The sequence below is a fragment of the Diadema antillarum genome, unplaced genomic scaffold (assembly GCF_040938485.1).
Source record: "Diadema antillarum isolate AM-2024a unplaced genomic scaffold, OU_Dant_1.0 seq00000209_RagTag, whole genome shotgun sequence".
NCBI classification, from domain to species: Eukaryota; Metazoa; Echinodermata; class Echinoidea; order Diadematoida; family Diadematidae; genus Diadema; species Diadema antillarum.
In genome coordinates, this window is record NW_027271267.1 from 267,096 (window position 1) to 288,491 (window position 21,396).

At 38.4% G+C, this 21,396-nt stretch overlaps 1 protein-coding gene across 1 annotated transcript in view; it reads right to left on the reverse strand.

Annotated features, from left to right (window-relative positions):
* Positions 1-21,396, reverse strand: part of LOC139728984 (uncharacterized) — a 184,071-nt gene that overhangs the window by 20,560 nt on the left and 142,115 nt on the right. The gene's annotated exons all lie outside the window — the stretch shown is intronic.

Consider the following 21,396-nt stretch of genomic DNA (forward strand, 5'->3'; position numbering starts at 1 on the left):
TTTTTATTGAGGTGACATGGACGATAGTCCAAACTGTTCCATGTTTGACACGCATTATAAAGTTTCCATGGTTCATGAGACAATACATTGAATGTTAACCAGCAATATTCACACTCTCTCTACAGCTTTCATAGAGCATTATGCTAATAAGGTATTGTGACAAGCAATCAATTAGGAAGGCAGGGAGGGGTGGCCAGAAAGAACAATTAAAGCCAAATCGGGGGTAAGCTTCTCCCTAACAAATTTCAGTGCAAATGGCAGTTATCATATATGTGATACTGCAAGCCATTTCATGGATAGCCATTAGCACCTACAGGCTCCCATTCAGATGGTTTGAATAGATTGAATGCATTTCTTTCCCTTCTCGTCGTCTTCGCACGAATGAACCGCCCGAGCGAATGTCGCAGCCCAAATCACGAATCTGACAGACAGACAGATGCGTGTGCGTGATCGAAAAATTCCAAAGCTTTTGTCACGGGAGAGTGGGGGTTGGAACGTCATTGTAGGCAGTGACATACTGGTGGCGACATACAGTGGTGGGATTCAAGAATTCTAGAAACTTGCTGGAAACATACATGAGCATGTAGTAGTCACTGTTGCGTTCAATCTCCCTCCCAAGGCCATTAAAGTGAAGTCACACAATGACGAAACAAATACTTATACAGAGATTACCTTGCTGTCATACAAAAACAAACAAACAAACAAACAATGGACAGCAAAGGTACCTGTCTTTCATGTCAGCTTGGGGGTGGCTTACCAGCAATCCAATTTTTCAATAGTGACAGGTATAATACTGTGAAGGATTTTTCACAGCAAATTAAATTCTGACAAACAAACACACTCCTTACAAATTGCCAATGTCTCCTAAAGCGAACACTCCTTTAAAGGCAATGTCTGATTAAGAAAATGTCTGTATCTGTATATCAAATCTATTCCTGCACATCAGAAGCACAAATGTGCTTTATTCTCGCAATCCATTTGCTAGTAATTGTGATAAGGCTGTGAAAAAAGATATAAATGTATTAAGCAAACAAATGAATAATGAAACAAGCAGCATAAAGGTAGCCTCATCCCCAGGCACATGAGCACGTATGGGGTACATCATCTAAAAACCATTGCAAAGAAAGTTATCCTTCTCAAAGTTCCTGCTTGACTATCCCATCACAGTCTAGATCTGCAAGTTGACATAATCTAAACATTATGCACATTGATGATCCTCCAAACTCCTTTATCACCAGAAGTATAATTCAATAATGCTCAACTACAGTGGTGGATAAACTAGGTACAATGACACCACATCATCAATTAATACCATTCAAGTAATTCTTGTCTTGTCTTGGTGTTGGTGGTATATCTTTATTGATTCACTATTCACATCTCACTGGCATCACACTATCACATACATATAATGAAGAGTTTTATCCCAAAACAGGCTAATTCCATTCTTGTTAATTGAGATATTTGTGAATACAGCTGCTAATAAAACAAAGAAAATAATACAAAAATACAGGATATTTTCAATCATAACTTCTAGAATATTCCTTGTTATGTCACAAGTGAGGTATTACTGGAAAGGTTTAATTTTGCTCTATCTGATGATGGAATTACTTTGAAATGTTAAAAATGGCACTTAGCTCATTTTGCAATAAACTCTTCATATCTATCAGCTGATGCTCCCTGCTGTTCAGAAGGTATGGTACTAGCTCTTTTGACTTTAAACTCTACTTAATTGCATGCCATGGCTATGTGGATTTGATGTCAACTTGATACATTTGCATTATACAAGTGCCCGTTGTCATGCGGTCAATATTCAAGATTGGATTTGCGAACAGAATAAAATCTGCGATAAATTTCCGCACTGCCAGTGGTGGGATCAGTCCACCAGTGGTTAATGGACTCTGAGTATTGCTCATCACAGTCCACAATAGATGCGTTGAAGAGAGAATATATAATAGGCCTATACACCACAAAGTAGGTGATCACATTCGCGTCAGTGGTAACCAGCACAATTGTATAGGAGTGGGACACCACAATGTGCATTGTTGTCGCCAGTGGATATGTTTTGGTGTCTGCATGCATGCCTACGCGTGTGCATGTGTTGTGTGTGCCAGGCCATCAGCCAGCCAAGCCCAGCCACTCGCTCACTTCGCGGCGGCGACCGTCGAATGAACTCTGTTTCCACTCTGACCCAGGATGCTGGTGGAGCCAGAACTGTGGGAATGTGTGGATGCAGTGCAGACCATTTCAGTCAGGGAGGAAGAAGAGAGTAGAGGATTTCATACAAGCCAGTGCTATAGGGGGAATGAATTATTCACCAGCCCTCGAAAGGCTGTCATTTGTACGGAGATGGTCGCTGGAAAAAGTGTGGCAATTATAATGGCCGACAAAAAAAAAATATGGCTGGCATGTAAACAATCAAAAAGGAGGTTATTACTATTAGGAAAGCCATGCATTCGGAAAACATGCACAAAATGAAATGAAATTTAGAATTTCGTAATTTCATCTCTCTTCCAGCACTCAGACATAAATTGAACTGTTTTTCTATCTGTAATTTAAAGCGACTATCAGAAAAACTTTATAGTTGTTAAACCTCTACTCAAAATAGGTTAATGGTCACTATTAGAATAATGTACACAAAAGGTGAAATAGCAACATAGAAGTATAACCCACTTGCAGTATTCTCTTTGTTTTATCAAGCTTAACTCCACAGAAGTGCATACATTACATAGTATGCGGGTATCTTCTGGGAGGAAGCATACTAATACTATGGTAACAAAAATGGTTATGATCATGACAATACTAATGATGATAATCACAAAACAACAAAAAGTAATCATTACTCAGTAATATCATTACTATTGCTGTTATTATTATTATTATTATTATTATTATTATTATTATTATTATTATTATTATTATTATTACTATTATCATCATCAATATTATTATTACTATTATTATCATTATTATCATTATTATCATTATCATCATCATTATCATCATCATTATCATTATCATCAATATTAATACAACACTGCTCACTGGCACTCTTCCAATGGTCCCTGACCAGTAAAAATTACTGTTGGACCAGTAAATTTGTGGTTTTTTTTTTCAGGAATGGACCAGTAAAAAATAGAAAAACTGGGTTCCTACTGGTCTGGCAAAAAGGTCGGACCAGTAGAAGAAATGAGTTAGCGCGCAGCCCTGATTGATATCATTATTATTATCATCATCACCATTATCATCATTGTCATCACATTGTTATTGATGTCATCATCTTTACCATTCATATGTAGCACCACTGAATAGCATCGCATTATTTTGAAATGTAACATACTGCATTTGAATAAGGTTTTATTACATCACAGACGAATCACTCCTCATGGTTCGGCCAAAGAGACCCCTCTTTGTTTTTTTATTTCTCTGGGAATGCCATCAAGGCACACACGCGTGAAAAGAGTCTCACCAGGCAACAATAATCTCAGCTTATTTTCCTCTTCATATTTCATGAGCACACAGTGACAGGGAAGCCACATAGCTCACCCCCACCAGGCTGGGGGCGGGAGCACTCTTGGTATGACATGTTTCAGGTGAAACGATGATTGTGCTATCATGGAGGGGCCACCACTTCTGCGTTTAGCGTTGCCTCAGTAATGAGACTATCCAAAAACATTTCTTTATCTGCCTGCTATTCACTGAAATCTACTTCATGATACAATTACCCCCTTCCTTCCCCTCCTACCCCCCCCCCCCATTGCCCATTGAGGTTTGCAACCTACAGCCACACCTTAAAGAATGGAAAACATTTTTGCCCTACAAAACGTTGTACTGAGATGGAAGATGAATATCGAAAGAATGGTAAGAAGATACATCCTCGTTTTACACACATCAGGTCCTCCCCCCCCCCCCAACTTTTTCCTTGACATATAGCATCAAAACTCTTTTTGATCTCATTCAATCTCTCAGTTACATTCATATAAACCATACATTTGTGAAGTACGTGCCGTTTTAGAGCCCAGCCGGAAGGCCTATCGTCAACTCTGGGCAAAACTCCAGGAGCCAAACACAAACAACCGAGAGCATATTTGTTTTTCTCCAAGATGGGAAAAAAAAAAAAAAACAGCACGGAAGAGCGACACTTCAAAACATTCATATAATTCTTACGAGCAGCCAGAGCAAGGCTGGAATGTTGCTCACATGTGGAAAAGTACATATCCGGGGCGTTTTCCTATCTTGTCAGAAATACGGTTCCTGACATAAAGTCTTGAAGTCTCGCTAACTTTCCATTAAAAGAAAAAAAAAAAAGAGGAGATGTGACATTGCCTCACTGGGTGAAGTCTACCGGTAATTTCCACAAGACATGTGTGATAAGAAAAAAAAAAAAAAGATATGACTAAAGCTACTGGAGAGGCTCCCTCATTCGTTTGACAATGTACAGACTTTCTTACCGGTCAAACCTGGCCCAGTTTTTACAAAATCAGCTAGTCACTTGAATTGAAAACAGCCAAACCACTGGAATCAGAGTCATTCTCCCTACCTTTATACATGAGTATAAATAAGGCCAGATATCGTTATTTCAATGGAATTCAGATGCAAGTTGGGAAGTACACACGTCCCACTTTGGTAAAAACAATAGATATAGAAACTCCACGGAACTATGTGTGACCATAGATATTACCTACAAATGTGAGATAAACTGCCTACACCAGAAGGTATGCAAGCATCAAACATTTAAGCATATATATGCACTGACTGTACTCCCAGTTGTATAAGGAAGGTCTCATAATGATCATGAGAGGAACAAATATATCAAGGCTGGGAAGAACCATAAATCATGCATCTCTTGAAATCAGGTTAATGGCAGATTCCCCTATCCCCTCTCTTTAATAGTAAGAAACCTTTCACAGGTAGATAAATCTACACTTAATAGCTATTCATGGAGGGGGTGTGACAGGGTCATTAAAAAGGTGTTGGATTGAACATAATTAACATACAATATTTGATTCTCATGGTCAATATATTGCACAATGCAGTAAATATGAATATCTACCAGCTCTATCTTTTAAGAGGGCAACTGGAATACAATAGTCATATTAAAGCACAGATGAAGATGATACAAAAAAAGACATTCTGCTGAGATAATGAGGGAACTTTGTAAGTGGTTTCATTTCTCCCCTGCTTACAACCAGAACAGAAAAATTCTTATCAAATGTCTGGCTTGTGAAAATGGCAAGAATTTCTCCTTCATATCAAAATCTTTTGCAATGTAATGACAGGATTGCGTGAGATGAGAAGCCACACCCAGACCCAGAGCAGAATTTCATGCAATCATGCTCTACATACTGAGAGCTTTATGACAGAAACATCCCCCATCATGTTTACACAAAGACTGCTAAAATGTATGATTGGCAGCTGGTACAATATCACTTTCAGCATCAGCATTGATCCCTATTTCATTTGCTTGTCTCAAAAATAATTTACATGAGGATTTTGGGGTGATCTGTTTTTTTTTTCTTCTCAACATTCGGGCATTTTTTCCGCCAGGTTCAAAGCACTCTACGGTGCCTTTTCACGCAATTGTAGACTTGAGAAGGTGGGAATATATCCAACACATTCCATTTATATGCCACACACCCCTCAACATTACACATGGAATAGCACTGGTGTCAGTCATTATTTTGACTATATACAGCCGTGAAATCAACAATGTGGCAACACACCCATAGCGCCATCTCTCTCCCTATCTCTTTCTTTTTTTTTCCTCTCTCTCTCTCTGTTTGTGTCTATTTCTGTGTATGCCAAAAATGAAGCAGAAGTGTTGTTGACTTCTCCATGCATGGAATACCTCATTCATACTCAAAACTGTATGCTTGTCAATTTGATCCGGGTTTTCAGGAATGCTACAAGGCCTTGTTTGAAAACCGTGTACAAACTCGCTGGCAATGTCTGGACTAGGAATGCATATCACCACAAAGAGTCGTAGACTTAGTTTAAAAGACTCCCTCCTGATCGTAGCTAAATAGGTGGTATATGTTTCCTTTCTTCCCTATAAATATGTCACTTGTTGCTTTTTACTACTTCAAAGCATAAGGGGGGGGGGGAATAAGAAGTTCTTGTTCTATTATCTATGATTCGTCTCACGCGACAGAATCAAAATGGTCAATTTCTTGTCAAGTTGTGACATTCACAACGTTTGAAGAACTGAAGCACCTGCCTAATCTTTATGCTGTCTGCCTATTTACTTTTAGCACTCAAAGACAATGAAAGAAGTGAGGAGGAATATTCTCTTTCCTCTATGTAAAAACATTCAGCAATTGGCAGTAAAACTTGGACAAATATCATTGGTATACTTAGATCTTGTTTAGACAAAATTTCATGTGAACTTCGTGTAGCAGGCATATGGAACACAAAGGGATGAAATAAACACACACAACTTTTAATAACAGATTCATCAACAATCTCATTTGAAAGCAGTCAAACGGCAACGAGAAAAAACAGATTTCATCTAATTAAGCTATATTTCTTCAAACAATCGTTCATCCTCATCAACTACGACTATGGCACGGAAACAAACCTGACCTTCTTGATCTTAAGCACCTGTTAATCTTCACTGCAACATATTTGCTCTTTCAGTTCACCATCATTTACACATCCGAACAGATTTAAGACATCTATCTACTGGTCTATAGCAAATACCAGAGAGCAAAACTCAAGAGAGCATTTAAATCTACCAGTAATGCAGTGCTCTACTCAGGATGGGTATGGGTATCCATAGCAACACGCAACGCTTCCTGAAGTGCAAGTGGAGGGTGCTCGACTGCTTGGGGAAAAAAAAAAAGAATAATGGATGCAAAGGCACACCCTATCAATGGGATCAGGAACACACATAGCATGCATTATGTATGAGGCCTTGCTGCACATTTTGGCCATGAATATACATCCTCAGTACTGAAGAACATAGCAGTATGAAACTGATCTTCTGTACACACAGCCACATATGAGTTAGTTCTTCACATAATTATCTGGGCACTTAATGGCACTAGAACTAATCAAGAAGCTTTAAATGGTCCTCTGTAACAGTCGCATCTTTCAAGTCCACGCAGTTTCACCTTGAACTGATGAGAAGGCATAACCCCATGCATGTTAGAAGTATCAAGGAAAATTACGAAAAGTTAGAATGTCTGTTGAATTTTCTTCCACTTTGTCAAAAATTCCACCAAAAATCATCTTTGTTGCGTAGCAACCAAAATGTTTGTTTTGTTTGTGTGTTAGTTTGTTTCATGGTCAAGTCTCTGAATCCTGGATTGTGCTCCAATTGTCGGCACGCTGGATTAGAGATCAAGAGAGATTGTCCATTCCGCTTCACAAGCCCTTGCAATAATGTTTGGCAAACATGAGCTAACACCTCAACCCCAATGTCTCCATAGCTCAATAATGGTTTCGACGGTTTACGTCTGATGAGCACGCCATGCCACCAACAGGTAGAACGCCCATGCGTGCGTGTGTGTGTGTGTGTGTGTGTGTGTGTGTGTGTGTGTGTCTGTGTCTGTGTTTATGTGTCGTGTGTTCAAACTCTGCACACATAGCACTGGTACTTCTCCGCTTCTCACCAAGTGATGACGCCATTCCTCTTTTTTTTTTTTCTTTCTTTAGTGTCAGACAATTTTGGCCCGAAGCCAAGATGTCACCTGCACTCTTGGTTGCGAGCGGCCCGGCAGCAACAATGTTCGAGGGGAAGTCGTCAACCACTGCAACAAAGGGAATGGGGGAATATCTGAAACTTGTACAGGGACTGGCGGAGTGCGAAACATTCAATTCGGCGGATAGGGAAAAGGAAAACTATATGTGTTTATCCATTACTCGTACAGAGAGAGACACTACCAGCAGTTCTGCAGCACATGCGCATCGGGCGTGTAGTATTTCATGGCCATTTGCATGTGCGAGCCCCCCTAAAAATGATAGTTTATTTCGAATCTTCAAGGACATCCTGTGAAATTCAAATTAGGCCTCCGTTCAATTGCACTTTCTTTTCTCGGCGTACTTCCTAGACCAGTACTGGCACAAATCACATCCTCACTGTAGATATCATATCACATCAAAGAAACTCAATTCAAAAGACCAGAAGGCTAACAAACTATGGACAGTACATATATAAGACAAGAGAATAGAACAAGATATCGATCAGTAAAAAAATGAAGTACTGGCCGATCTACAATAGCCATTCTAAAAGAGACAGAGGCGAGCAAAATTTTCACAGTAAGATATGACAGTGGCAAGAAAAAAACAAATGCAAATGGCTTTATACGCTGGAGATGATTCTTCATTGGGTATACACACAGGGAAAGGCTGTGCAAATGTATCAATGCCGAACAACATCACATTAGTCAGCTAATAAGCCAAGGGTCAATACACTTTTAGCACATGAACAAGCATCAGTCATCGACCAGTCTAGCGCAATCTAGGCTGCCATATGCAAACAAGAATTCAGGTAGTGCCAGAGGTACACTCACAATATTTACATCGTGAGCTTTTGCCCCAATTCCACATGCTCTTTATCATAACAAGTAAACATTAGCATGTTGAGAGAAGTCATTCATTTTTACTGTGGAACAGGGGGAAAATTGGGCGCAGTAGAGTTTAATATATATTTATGTTTGACAGTATCAAGTACTTTAAGTCAACAGTGACTAGGTGGATTTCTAGAAAGTTTGCCAGCAAGCAGGAAAGAGGTTTTAAAATTTTCAAGCGGGGTGATACCGAAACTTGAAGGTTATGGCAGCCATATTAAAAACAGCTGTTCTGTTTTGTCAGTAAATAGCACTACTTTTAACTGGCACCTAGATATCTTGACACACTCAAAACAACCTATATAGCTACTATGGGGCAGTGAATCACAACATCGTACAAACCAACGAGGTCTGTGATACTTATTGCAGTAGGCCTATGCCTTTCAATATCCGGGTAATCAAAGCAAATTTGAAGGCGGGTTCATCATACACATATAACCACGGATATGTTTATGCAGTGTTCAAAATTAAGACCAGCATGCTAGTCAGCAGATATGTTCAGGAAATACTGAAATGATTATGAAAAATTACTGAATATTTGGCTTTTTAACCAGTTTTAAAGGGAAAGGAAAGAGAAGAAAACAAAGTTGAAAGTGCACCCCCTGGTGAATACTTAATGTAAGTTTGTAGCATAATACAATTTAGGCAATATCATCCATAGAAAATAATACACGACCATATGACCATTTTTGCGACATCATCACCATTCCAGAGATAAAATGATAGAGCTTAATACGGGATATTTTGGTTTGACCTGTTTTTTTTTGTTTTTTTAAACTTTAAAACTACTATAGCCCAAATCTATAAGCTTTGTGGGATATGTCAAACAGAATATACCCAGTATAGTTTAACTGACAGTTTTTTCATAGTATATTATGTGCTTTACAGTCAATTCTGTAGAAGTTTACTATATGCCACCAGGGTGGCAGATAGACAACTTCCACTGAATTGACTGTAATACCATGAAATTTACAAACACAATAAATTATGATAGGCACTAAAATTAATAACAGGAGTGGGAGGGGTCTCTGATCATGGGATTATCATATCTGTGCTATGTCAGAATGTAAACAAAAAATTTATTTTTTTCTATCTTTTTTAAAAGAGTAAAAATAGGTGCCGGTGATTCACAGACCTAATCCCCATGCTCTACTTCACTTTCATTCCGAGCCAGACGAACCATTGTCAAAATGTTATCCGATTGGGAGGGAGTCGGGGTGGGGTCGGGGTGGGGGTGGGGATGGGGGAGAGGGAGGGAAAAAGAAGCTGCAGGAAGGGAAAGGGGAGGGGAGAGAGACTGAAGGATTGGGAGCGAAGAATACAGAAAAAGAGAGAGAACTCTAAATGAATCATTCGTGCCCCCTGCCAACCTGACAGATGCCCCCATCGAGACATCACAGGGCAGAACTCTTGCCGTTGAGAGCTGTTGCCAAATTAACACACACGATAAAGCCGTCTCTGTGGATTTGAGGTGATGTGGGCATAGCTGACAATTGACTGACAATGACTAATCAAAAAAGAGGAAGATACGAGAAATACATCATTTGTGGTTTTACAAACTAAAAAACTTTCCCCTCAACCAAATGCAGATTCCCCATAAATTCTAAAAACCACAAAAATATGGCTGGCACCGTCTGATAAAGAGTATCTAAAAAACATCTTTTGTGTGTGTGTGTGTGTGTGTGTGTGTGTATGTTATTTGTGTGTGTACGTGTGTGTGAATCTACCATGCAATTATGCACATTGAGGGTGAAGCCATTTTCTTTTTATCAATTTCAATACAGTATATTCTAGTATTCTTGCAAATCTACTCAGTCTCCAAATTTACTCATTTACAAGGCCAACACACAATATTGTCTTCTTTCAATTTCAAATAATATGTTTTCACCATATGCTCTTATATTTAGCTTTTGATGCAGACGAACATTTGTTCACATAAGAATCAATTCTAATCGTCTAGAATATGAATATATTTGTATGAAGTTTTATATACGTATACAAGTAGATACACACATACATGCATACACACATACACACATGAAATAATCCAAAGTCTTAGTATTCTAGAGAAAGAGAGGCCACTGCACTTTTAACGGCAGGCAAACAAGATTTACCTAGCACTGTGAATGTATTTTGACAGATTGATATGCAAACACATTCTAAATTGCAACTTAAATGATTCATTAAAAAGCAATGGCCTTTTGTTTGAACTATGCTTTTTTGTTCCAGGAAACATCAGGCTTATATTGTCCTAATAGGAGAGTTCAGAGTAAGATATAATTCAACTGAGAAACACAACATAATGAGACACACAGTCATAATGAGGAATATATGGACAATGCCTGAACAGTTTCTTTATGTTGCAGTGAAAGAACATTTCTAAGCACTCATCAGTGGAGCTTGATAATGTAAAAGCAAATTGGATTACATATATGTTAAGTGGGTGATATCTAGCTTCATAACTATTTTGTTTCAATGGTTTAAAATTTGGGGTCATTTGAAACATCCCAAACTGTGAACTGGTCTATAGGGTGAGAATGGTGACATTAACCCATTGAGGACGACCTGATTTTGCTATACCACCCATTTCCCCTTGACATCTGCCCAAGTACACTCAGGACTAGTCTTCGATGGGTTAATGTCAGCTAGGGGGGCATTTCATCAACAAGTTCGTCGGAGGTTTTCACCGACAAATTTGCTATCAGCCAATCAGACCCAAGGATTTCAGTAGCTTTTAACAGTTGTTAGTGTAAATCACTGACAAAAAGTTTCATGAAATGACCCCCTGGGGGGTGTTTCATGAAACTTTTTGTCAGTGATTTACACCGACAACTGTTAAAAGCTACTGAAATCCTTGCGTCTGATTGGCTGATAGCAAATTTGTCGGTGAAAACCTCCGACGAACTCGTTGATGAAACGCCTCCCAGGTCACACAGCCAACTATCCTCAGCTAACAATGAGCAGGGTGTACCACTGTATGGACATTTTATGATATATTAATGGCATACTTGAGTGTTACAGAAATGCAGGAATGATATGAATTTTCAATAATCATTTTATGCAGCATAAATTCTGCATCATTCTTGGTTGGTCAGTAGGGTTCTGGGGTCATTGGCGCCAGCTGACGAGCACCTGTCCCACATTGAAATGGGGCAGGGCTATCACTGGTCCAAAGTGCTCCCACGAGGGCACTATACACACAGTCCTCACTGATAAATTCTCCTCTTAAACCCCTTTCTCCTCCCCACCCCAAGATAAAACCTCATAATTATTGTGAGCGCACCACATGGAAAAGTAGAGCACAACCATGATAATGACTTATTTTTGCCTGTCCAGTGCTGCAACGGTCAGAAAGAAATTTAGATGGTCTAAATCGTAACCCTATATATATGATTACAAATTCCTCAAGTTGAAATTCTGTATACATCACAAAACTGATGCAGACCAGCTCACAACTAACACAAACACACACACACACACACACACACACACACACACACACACAAACAGTCAAATAATGGCAAAACTATAGCAGATGATTGTTACCATTTTACCACATAGATACACAAATGTATTATAGCACAGTCATTCTTTGATCTGATCTGTGGTATGCGTATACCTGTCCATTTGTGTGCGTGATTGTTATGCGTTTGCTGCGCATGTTAGTATGTGTGTGTGTGTGTAATGCCACCGATGTGAAGATGATCCGCACAGAGCCGATTTACTCCATTACCCATTTTCCCTCATTTGTGCTCTTTTTTTTTTTGGAAGCGATTGCAGCGCAAAAAAAAAAATCCCATTCTGTGCATCACGCAGTGCACACAAACTGTGAACGAGATCCACACGTTCTGCTAATGAGGCTGCACTTTTCGACGTGGTTCACTAGCTACCTCTTGATAGTCTCAACAGGTCCCAGCGCCATTAACAGTTTTTCCTTCATTTCCTCCAGAAATGGTTTTTATTGCATCTGCAGCATTTTCTTTTCCTCTTTAACAGATAGGAATGACATGAATCCTTTCCCCAGTATCATCACATACAGCCAACTCGTACCAGTCATTGCATCAGCGACGGGGAAATCATGGGTGAATTTTTAATAGAACTGGATCTGCAAATCGTCTAAATTTTTCACCACTCTCCCGTCTCCCTTCTCTCAGCCAGAACAAGATAAAACACAAACAAATGTGCATACCTGACGACCCAAAAATTTGTCCATATGATATATATTTATATATAACTTTGTTAGTTTTTTCCCAGCACTTTATGTGCTGAATGTTTTGTTGTGTATTTGGTCATTGCAACTGAATGAACTCAATTGATCTCAAGACTTGATTCAGCTTTTAGTTTTTCTTCTTTCCAATCACAAAGATAATGACACTCCTATTCAAAATAAAGGGTGCTTGGCATCATGGAAAATATCTTCCTCTGGGGCTGGAAATCCTATTAAATCTTGTCCTCTCAATTCAGAAAAAGTCTTGTTTTCTCCAACAAAGAGAGTAAACTTGACCTCAGAGATGTAGTTGCTTTGATGAAATATTAACCCTCTGAGGACGAGTCCCGAGTATACTCGAGCAGGTGTCTATGGGAAATGTGGCAAAATCAGTCCGTCCTCAACGGGTTAAAACAATAATGAAGATGATAATAATGATAACAATGCACTTGAAGAACTTCTGTGCAATGAGATGGATGACAGGAAGATAAAGTTATTGAATATCAGATGTAACATCTTTTTCAGTAATCATGGCAATAACAACAACAACAACAGGCAGCCTTGGTTCATGTGACTGCAATATTGGAGTATGCCATTTTCAAAGGACTTGAGCGTTTTTCACATCCATTGTCTGCAACTTCCCATTTCCTCCTAAGATAGATTGATCCAGCCGTAGACCATGATATGCTCTCAGGCATCTCTTGAAGATAGAAGATGTCATTCCCATCAAATGAGTTTGAAAATACGTCATCCTCGCATTCATTTCTGCATGCAAAACGGATGAGAGCAATGATGCATGTGTTGTCATGGTTACACGACATTTATCACTCATTCCAAGAGCCCAAAGGATGCCTTGTAAGAATAATTCATTGATGTACAAACATGTTGACAAATTTCTAATCATTTTTTTTTTCCTGATTTCCACCAGCGTATTCATTAATCTCTTGCTTTAATATCCGTGATTACACCCACAAGATATTTACCTCTAGATTGCTCTCTCAATCAAATGAGAACTCTGCAGCCTCACTGCATTACACACAGTGGACAAATTATTTGAAGATCACATGATGCCCATGTAATGAATATGCAACAGTTGCCAAAAAAAGATGAAAACACAAAGGGGATATGAATATGCAAAGTTGCCTATCTATGCTCGAGGACAACAGTCAGACTTTTATATTTAAAAAAAAAAACTAACTACAATTGAAGAAAAAACAAATGACAGAGAGAGAAAATAATTGTCTCAAAACAGTATATATTTCATACACCATGGATTTGTCTTTGGTAAATTAAAAAAATAATGATGATACTAATTTCTATCATCTTCAAAACTGAGATGTTCTTGTGTAACCCAATGGAAGAAGAAGATCATCGAGCTGCATCAACTCTGTTTTCAAGGGATATAAGAAAAAAAAAATATTTTGTAATGTGGCAGTACTTTATTATGGATGAATCTATCCTTGTAGGATTACATAATAGATGATAACAATAATGAGCATTAATATCTCATTTTCATTCTTCTTAGTGTCATTGTCACCATCATCATTTAATAATGATAATCATGGAGGGCACTTTATGATTTTTTTTTCTCTCCATAGAGCCTAATGGGAGCTTGATGTCATGATAAGTGAAATGAACTTCATACCTTGTCACTTGTCATGACAAAATATCAGCTGTTTTATTTGAAGCTTAAGACTGTAATTGTTGATGCACTTTGTGGCACATCACCTCACAGTATAACAACTCTAACCTGCTGTTATATAGGGTCACATCAACAAAATATGCTACTGAGAAGTTAAAAAGCTTTACCTAAATGTGTCATTCTTAGAACAAATGGCCTCCTGCATCACTCCATGAGAGACAGTGGAAACTCTATGGCAACACAGAGTTTCTTGGCCAATTATTATCATTATTGTTATTGTTATTGTTATTGTTATTGTTATTGTTATTGTTATTATTATTATTATTATTGTTATTATTATTATTATTATTATTACTATTACTATTACTATTATTATTATTATTATTATTATTATTATTATTATTATTATTATTATTATTATTATTATTATTATTATTATTATTATTATTATTATTATTATTATTATCATTATTATTATTATCATTATATTAATTTCTTTATTTGGCATTTCAACATAAAATACAAATAGAAAATCCTACATGATATAAAGAATGTGGTGATTCTAGGTGCATACCGGTGGTTGCCAGGGGAGGAAAAAGTAAACTTAATCAAAAGGTTCGAAAGTCAAGACAATTTCCTTGAGATATTCAGTAATCGTTTATGACAAACAGAAGATAGACAGACAGACAGAAAGACAGACAGATAGACAGAGAGGTAGAGAGAGACAAGACTTCAGGCCCTTTCAGATTGGCAAAGAAAACTTGTTTGTAAACGTGTTTAGACATGCATTTCATGCCTAATCGAGAAACTTTTTTCCAAAGTCTAACTGCAAATTTGAATCATATTTCTCGGAGACACATGTCTCGAATCAAATTTGGACAGTTTACGCATAGTCAGGGCATGTTTTCCACTCCAATTTTGCTAAAAGTGTATGCATATTTTGCAATGTGAAACAGTTTGACCTCTGAAACATGATTGAGAAGGTGAGGAGGAGGAAGTGGAGGTCATTGACCTGGTAATCACTTCCACTACAGGGAGTGTGTGCGTGTGTGAGTGAACTTAGATACATACTCTTGCATGCAAGTGTTGCAAGAGTTGCTGGTTTGATTGACATGATATAGGCCTACACTGTATAAGCTATTAATTTTTTGTACAGATATTTTCGCAAATGAGGAGGTCATAGACATTTTCAGGAGATGTTGATTTCATGAATTGACACCGAGGATATTGTAAGTGCACTATTACCCTAGCGCATGGTGACATTTTCGTGTAACATTAAATTTGCGGTCCACCTGTGATTAGCACGATTCACAAAATATTAAATCCTTGCAAAGAATAACAGCTTATACAGTATATCATGGTATTTGTGACAGGACTGTATGTATAGGAAGTTGCTATCAGTTTAGCGGCAGGCAAAGAAAGTCCATTTTGTAACACGAACACTCGGTTAAAAAAACAAACAAACATGTTTTTGATACAAAGACATGCACTTCATCAGAAGCATGATTGCAGACAAATTCCTGTGTCACTGTGAAACCCTTCTTAAAGGGATCGCATAGTTTTGGTTGAGACCTAATTTCAGGTTTCTAACATTTTTTGGTGAGATAATGTAGTCGGAACCTCTTATGAAACATGAAAGAGCATGTAATTCTATGAGGAATTCAACGTTTATTTGATGAAAATTGGTTTTGAAATGACCGAGATATCCAAAACAGAGCGATTCTAATAAAGTGTGGGACCCACACTTTATTACAATCCCCTTGTTTTACTTTGTTTTTGGATGTTTCAGTCATTCCAAACCCGATTTTCATCCAATAAACTTTGAATTCCTCTTAAAATGGTATGCTCTGTACTATATCATAAGTGTTTTCTTGGTATCTCGCAAAAAGTTAAAAGCCCAATTCTCATATCCACCAATACTGTACCATCCCTTTAAAGCTAAATGTATGCAAAGGGTAGCTAGAATGACTTAAAACAGGTAAAGACAAAGAAGTATGTGTGCTCTTATAAAATGCATGTGCTTTTTTCTTGGGGGGGGGGAGGGATTTGCAGCAACTACTTCTGCTGAGAGAAAATTACTGCAGCAGACGGGCGGAAACGCGATCAAACTGCTCCATAGGATGTTACTCCGCCAGATATCTAGAAATTGCTTGTGACAAAGAGGAAGAAAAAAATAAAGCAAACAAAAAACCATAGCAAATAGATGGGCAGGAAGCGAGAAGGAGAAAAGAAGCAGGAGCAGACGGAGATGGATGGATGGAAGGAAGGAATGAAAGATGAGAAAGGATGAGATGGGCATGGAAACAGATAACAACAGAGAGGAGATAGAAAGAGAGGGAGAAAGTATGAGAAAGGGAATGCACTTGAAGACATTTCAAGGAAGAACAGAGAAAGAAACTGATATATCACAGAATGGATATATTAACAGAGAGAGATGAATATATGGAAATAAAGAAATAGAGGGAGAGATGCCTCAACAATAGAAAGTTCGAAAGAGAGAGAAAGAGATATCAAAGGAGAGAAAGAGAGTGGAAAGGGGAGAGATAGAGTAATAGAAAGATATAATGCCTTCAGACCTGTCCTCATATTCAAGCGCTTCGAAAATGTTATACAACAGAGCTTGAGCTTGACTCTCAAACTTGATGCGCTTCGCAGACTCGCGCACCACGCTGAAAACAATTTTGATCGTAATGTGACGTGAAGTTACTGGGTCTGGAAATCAAAGCTAGTCAGGTTCAATGCAATTAGATTCCACTCACACAAGAGTGAAATAAAATCTAGTCTTTTTTCAGGACTTACTTCAGGTGTCCACACTCTTGAGCAAGCAGTAGAAATATCCTTTCCGCTCCCCCCTCTTAACAAACCTACACTTAATATTCACTGTTACATACACATATCATCTTTCAAGTATCCAGTCTAATATCAAGGTTGTTGGTATATCATGTACATCACCTATACTCCCATATGCTTGTTATGAGGCCGGATAATACATTGTGATAGCTTCAACCTTAAAAAAAAAAAAAGGTAATACACTGTTGTCATGGATACGATCTTATGGAAGCTGGCCAAGAAGTGCGGAAATATTTCATTCAGTCTCTCTAAAAATAAAGACATCATTATGGATGACAAGATTCTAGCATGCCTTGTGATGTGTGTAGTATGCTTGACATGTTCAATCTTGATTTTCCCACTAAACATACAATTTAGCTGAGGGGCAAAGAGCCATTCACTTTGCAGACTAGACATGATATTACCCTTCTGCCTCTGAATAATTTGTTTACTTGTTTTTTTCTGAAGCAAATGTACCCATACGAGCTCAGAGTGCCTACATTGTCATTTGAGGAGCAAAAGGGCACTAATTATGATACTGACAGCTTTTTGCTTCCAAAACCCCCACAATTAACATGCTCTGTGTCCTAGCATCAATATTAGCTGCAAATGGGCCAAAAACTTGAATTAGAATGGATTTCTTTAAGCAGGATATCAGCCTGTTGGTTGTTTTTTTTTCAGAGCACCATGGATGATCTTCAGTTTCCCCTTTCATTTCATAATCAGTTATCACTACAGATATTATGACTTATTTAATAAATACCTCAAAACATACATATACAAGAGAAACATCATCTCTGCATATAACTAAGTACTGTAAAAGGAAGTTTGCTTTAATAGCCACTTGAACAGGATTTTACAAGCTATCAAAGTCACTTTTAAATCACCAAGTGCCGGTTTGCTAGTACTTTGAATGCCTCATTTTGCTGATACTTTTCACTTCAGTATCCATTCAAATCATTCAAAACTACTGCCTTAATTCTTCTCCTTACATGGCATGAAACACTTCTTTCTTGCCTACCGATAAACTCACCAGTTATTTTACCCATTGAATAGTAGTACAAATATTAACTTTTTGCCTGGACTATGAGGCAATGGTAATTTCCTATATTTCTTATACTCTAACACACTACTAGTAGTTTCCCCATGGGCAACAGGTTAACAAGATATGTATTTGGGTAACAGTTTTCTCCCAGGTCTGTGCAAAAGTCAGAAGAGTCAATTCAGAAACTTGAAAATCTCCAAGTTAAATAAGACTTTCCTTTAAAGTCAGAATCAAAAGCTGTAACAGTTTTGCCACACCTCTATTGACCCAAATCTTGTATCACTATCGCTTCAACCCCGTCCCGTTGCCCCTAGCAACACATCTGGGTTGATCACCGATTCTCATTGGAGCTTTACAGGAGGGAAGTGGAGGGGGGGGGGGGGGCTAAAAGGGAGGTCTTCCTAAAAGTCTGCCCATCTAATCACCCTTATTGGTTATCATGAAGGAAAACATTGACCCGTGGATTATTCCAGAACATACAATCTTACCAGAAATTATAAAGAAGAAAGGAAAGGTGGGGGAGGGGGAGAGAAATTGAATAACCAAACTACCGATCTGTAAGAGGTTTCAAGGATATATCTGGACAATTTTCCCTCTTTTGCAGAGCAGTATCACGCGATGAAAGAGACATGGATGTTCAGCAAACTCTTTATGCATATCCAGGGCTGCACACTATCCCATTTTTTCAACTGGTGCGACCTGTCTGTCCAACCAGTAGGTGCCCAGTTTTCCCATCTTTCCTGAAAATTCCTGAAAAAGTTACTGGTCAACAGTGATTTTTACTGGTCAGGGACCACAGGACCAGTGCTGTGCTGCCATTGGTTTTTGGAGGGACAATTCATCTAGAACTTTGTAAATCATTACAATGGTCTTTATAGTTTGGGGGTTTCACTCCACTAGGCAGATAGTAGGCTTGCAGACACACTAATCAGAGAAAACAGGAAAACATTAACAATTTCATGTCTGTCAAAGGAGACTTTAAAGGGATGGTACAGTATTGGTAGAGATGAGAATTGGGCTTTTAACTTTTTGTGAGATACCAAGAAAACACTTATGACATAGTACAGAGCATACCATTTTAAGAGGAATTCAAAGTTTATTTGATGAAAGTCGGGTTTGGAATGACTGAAACATCCCAAAAACAGAGTAAAACAAAGCGATCGTAAAAAAGTCCCACACTTTATTACAATCGCTCTTTTATGGATATCTCAGCCATTTCAAAACCAATTTTCATCAAATAAACGTTGAATTCCTCATAGAATTACATGCTCTTTCATATTTCATAAGAGGTTTCTCATTATCTCACCAAAAAAATTTTAGAAACCTGAAATTAGGTCTCAACCAAAACTGTACAATCCCTTTAAAAGTGCAGATGCCCGAAGATGAACTGTTAAAATCAAACTACGAAGGACAGTGTTCAGCAAACATGGATGCAATTTCATTAATAGAGTAGACAAGACTTAAGAATGCTTCTCTGATTACCAGTATCCAGAGAATGAACGTGATATCCAACATGATAAAGTAATCCATCCCTTCATTTTATTAGCTTTTGAAGGCTACTTCATAAAGAAGCTGCAATTTTGCTAAATCAAAGTATTTCTTCCTTGGAAATGATACCAAATTAATGACACAAATTACTGATATACATCATACCATCAAATACACTTTTCAGAGAAAACAACATTCTTGTGAACTTATGAATTCATACAGCTATCATTTTCCACATACCAACAATTTATATTAAAATAAAAACCTAAAAGCTCACTTTACCCAGCTGCAACCAACGAGATACATTTAAAAAATGTTTTGCTGCTGTTACGGAATTATGCTCATAGGCCCCTGGAAGTCACTGTATCAAGTTGTTTTGCTGGGAACATCAAAGAACCTGGGTATCCACAATATGAATATATCCAGTTTATGCCTGGAGGTACACCCACTGCCCTGTGTGACGTAGGCAAGTGAAGAATTGGGATTTCAACAGATCGTTCCTTATTCCCACTGTCGAGTTAATTTATATGAGTTTCATGGTAAACACACGCAGTAAAACAACATCTCAAATCAATTCATGCATTTTCCCCCCAATCTCTCCCTCTCTCCTGTTTTTTTTTTTTGCACACTCGTTTGTAACTTGTCTGACTGCTAAACAGCCAGCCAACCTCGGTGCGCTCGACCCCTATGACATCACTCAGCGTGTAATCACCCTCCAACTATTTACCACAATCCAGTTCTCATCTGCACTGTTCCCGAAAAAAACTTGCATCTAGTTCCGAAAATAAGACTGGTGCTCTCTCTCTCCCCTCCCCCCCCCCCCCCCCCCGTCTTCTCTCTATTTATTTCTCTCTGCTCGCGACTTCAAACGCCATGCTAATCCTCTACTTCCCCACCGTAGTCATCCCAGAGAGGCTGATTACAGATGGAGGTCCGTGCCGAAAAGCATCCCCCACCCCCTCATCGCCACGACGATGATACAGAAGAAGACGTGATGAAGGGAGAAGAGCAGGCAGCACCTTCCAGAGTTGCGGGTTAATTGAATTTTCCTTAGTGTGAATTTGCTCAAATTTATGGGAGTTGCTACCCTTCAACCCTCTCCTCCTTCCTCAACCCACAACCCGCAACCCACTCCCCCCTCTCCAATTCCCTCCCACAATCATTTACTGTCCAATGGCATTAGTCCATGCTGACAAACTTGCGAGAACATCTCACAATCATCTTGGAATGTTAACATGAGAAGGTACATGCACAAGTTACCTCCTGGCCTTTACTTCATGCCTTACACTTGCCAAGTCTCATTTGTTCATAGCATCTTTCATAATGTCATGACTTAATCGCATAAACACCATCTTATGCCTATTAAAAAAACACCTTATACCTATTAAGTAGGGGTCAAAATAGATCTCTTTTGTGAAACAAGATAACACAGATGGATTTTCCAATGCAAAATATAATCCTGCAGCACCAAACATGGGAGGAAAAAACACCCAACAACCTTTACACAGTTTTGGAATATGTGATGTAACCATTTCTAATGACAATGAACTATAGTTTGAAAGCAAAAAAGCAAACTGTTCTTTGAACTTGACTATCCTAGGTGCATGATGTACTTACC